Source organism: Polyodon spathula, chromosome 3, assembly GCF_017654505.1.
Source record: "Polyodon spathula isolate WHYD16114869_AA chromosome 3, ASM1765450v1, whole genome shotgun sequence".
NCBI classification, from domain to species: Eukaryota; Metazoa; Chordata; class Actinopteri; order Acipenseriformes; family Polyodontidae; genus Polyodon; species Polyodon spathula.
The window spans coordinates 97,469,998-97,473,188 of NC_054536.1; positions in this window are offsets into that span (position 1 = coordinate 97,469,998).

The following is a 3,191-nucleotide window of genomic DNA, read 5'->3' on the forward strand; positions in this document are numbered from 1 at the left end:
GAAATGACCTCATCTAGTCCCTCTGATTCAGCTTCAAAAGCTAATGGCCTTCTTGAAAGATTTCAGAAGAGAACTACAGTCCTTGGGCTTATCCTTGCTACAGATGTGATGGGGGAGTTGGGGGGTCTGAACGTCTCTTTACAGAAGAGAAGCCAAACCATAGCAGGAATGTTAGCTGCAGTGGAACATGTTAAAATCAGCCTTGAGGGGAAAAGAACAGAGGAAAACTTCACTGCATTGTATGAGAGGGCAACAGGAGTAATTCATTCCATTGGCATCCAACCAATTCAGATGCCTCACGTGAGAAAGCCACCCAAACGCTACACAGGTCCGGCTGTGCCCTATGTACCCCCCACCTCTCAGGAGTACTACAGAGTACAGTACTTCAATGTGCTAGATACTGTTAATATACAGTTCAGAGAGCGATTTGACCAGGAAGGCCTGCACAACCTACAAAAATTGAAGAAAGTTCTCCTTTTTGGAGAGGTCAGCAATGTTGTGGACCAGTATCCTGAATTGCAACGCAATTCCTTACATGTGCAGTTGACCATGTTCATGTCAAATTACACCTACAGCATTATGAGAAGCATGTTGCCTGAGGTTCGTGGGCTTTTTAGTCAAATTGAGGCCCTTGTGAGGCTATTGCTGGTCTTCCCTGCCTCCTGTGCTGAGGCTGAGAGGAGCTTCAGTGCCCTGAGAAGGCAGAAGACCTGGTTTCGCACCTCAATGACCCAAATTCGGCTGAACAGTGTGGCTGTATGCCACGTGCACCAAGAGAAACTGGATGAGTTGGATAGAAATGCAATCGGCCAGAGATTTATCGATGCCAAAGATCGTCGCAAGAATGTTTTTGGATCAATTCTATGAATTATTTAACTCGCTTCACCTCAGACAGCCAAAAGTAGTGTAGTTATTGCTTTTGTGAGAGCCATACTCCATGTTACATAATGCTGTTTTATGTAAATATGTTAATAAAGAGAATAAAATGTAGCTCAGCATTTTAGATAACAGTGGGACAGCTCATTTGGGAGGAGAATATAGAGAGACTGGAAGGAGAGATTGTAATTAGTTATAGATCACAGTCATAACATTATTGAGGTTTATTATTTTTTGGCAGTCCTTCCAACCCTCCAGGTTAGTCTGTTCATTGAGTAAATAAAATGTCCCATGGCAACAGCGTTAAACTCTACCTAGCATATCCTAGTCTTTTATGCATTTGTTTATTGTTCAATTTCAATTGTAGTATATGTTTTTACATGCATTACCAGCCAGTTAACAAAAATGCACATAGATTTGAATGATGCAAACTACTGAAACACTTTCATTTGACTGTTTATTGTTACACTGATCAGGGTTTCCCTTGGGTTCTAGATTTTTGTAGTCACTAGTGACTAATCCTTTCTAAAAACATTAGTCACTCCAGATATTCAGTAGTCACTACTAGCGCACAGTTCAAGTCTTCAAGGGTGTTATGAATGCTATTTTTATTTTATACCTTAAATGACTGTATTGACCAAAACAATTATTTAATTGAACCATTTACAGCTGGAAACTTTTAGAACTTTAAAACTCAAGAACCAGATTTATTTTCCCTGAAAAGCTACATATAGACACATAATGCATTATGAAGTACTTATACCAGGATTTATTTATTTTTTGCAACATTTCATATGGTAATGGTACACAGATAAGTCGATATTTCATAATTAGCAAACTTATTTCTATATTAATTTCAGGATTCCTGAATGAAAGTACAATATTTCAGAATTTTGTTAACGCTTCAGCTAAATTATACCAGTCTATGGTATACAATAATATTAAAAATGTAATTGTTTACTGACTATTTTCATGTACTTATATATCTTTTACAATAAAAGGAAAAAAAAACATTGTTAGAATATTATATACAACCAATGGAAACAGAGTTTTCCAATAAGCTGAAACTTTGCTGCTTGTTTTCTTTTTCTTTTATCTGATGCTTGTGAACTTTGTTCTTTCTGGTGTTCTGAATCCAGTTTTCATCTTCTACAACTTGTTCTGTTTGTTTTATTTCACTCTTGCTGTGGCCGCTCTGAAAAAACAAGTGAATTTTCTTCTGCGATATGTTCTAGTATTGGCTAACAGTTTTGTTTTTAAATTCGCGCGCACAAGCTTACCGCTTTCACTGCAGTTGCAATGGTTTGAGCAGAACTCTCTGTAGTCGTGAAAGTGCAGCAGCAGAAACTGTCAGATTGCAAAGAATAATGTGAGGCTGAAAGCTACAGCAGCACCTAGTACAGCCTCATAAAACAGTCTGAGAACGCCATGAGAACATTGCAGAGTCAATGAATGGAGAGGCTGAGGCGATGATCTGATAAGAACATAAGAACATAAGAAAGTTTACAAACGAGAGGAGGCCATTCGGCCCATCTTGCTTGCTTGGTTGTTAGTAGCTTATTGATCACAGAATCTCATCAAGCAGCTTCTTGAAGGATTCCAGGGTGTCAACTTCAACAACATTACTGGGGAGTTGATTCCAGACCCTCACAATTCTCTGGGTAAAAAAGTGCCTCCTATTTTCTGTTCTGAATGTCACTTTTCTAATCTCCATTTGTGACCCCTGGTCCTTTCAGGCTGAAAAAGTCCCTTGGGTCGACACTGTCAATACCTTTTAGAATTTTGAATGCTTGAATTAGGTCGCCACGTAGTCTTCTTTGTTCAAGACTGAACAGATTCAATTCTTTTAGCCTGTCTGCATATGACATGCCTTTTAAGTCTGGAATAATTCTGGTTGCTCTTCTTTGCACTCTTTCTAGAGCAGCAATATCTTTTTTATAGCGAGGTGACCAGAACTGCACACAATATTCAAGATGAGGTCTTACTAATGCATTGTACAGTTTTAACATTACTTCCCTTGATTTAAATTCAACACTTTTCACAATGTATATGAGCACCTTGTTAGCCTTTTTTATAGCTTCCCCACATTGTCTAGATGAAGACATTTCGGAGTCAACAAAAACTCCTAGGTCTTTTTCATACATTCCTTCTCCAATTTCAGTATCTCCCATATGATATTTATAATGTACATTTTTATTTCCTGCGTGCAGTACCTTACACTTTTCTTTATTAAATGTCATTTGCCATGTGTCTGCCCAGTACTGAATTTTGTCTAGATCATTTTGAATGACCTTTGCTGCTGCAACAGTGTTTGC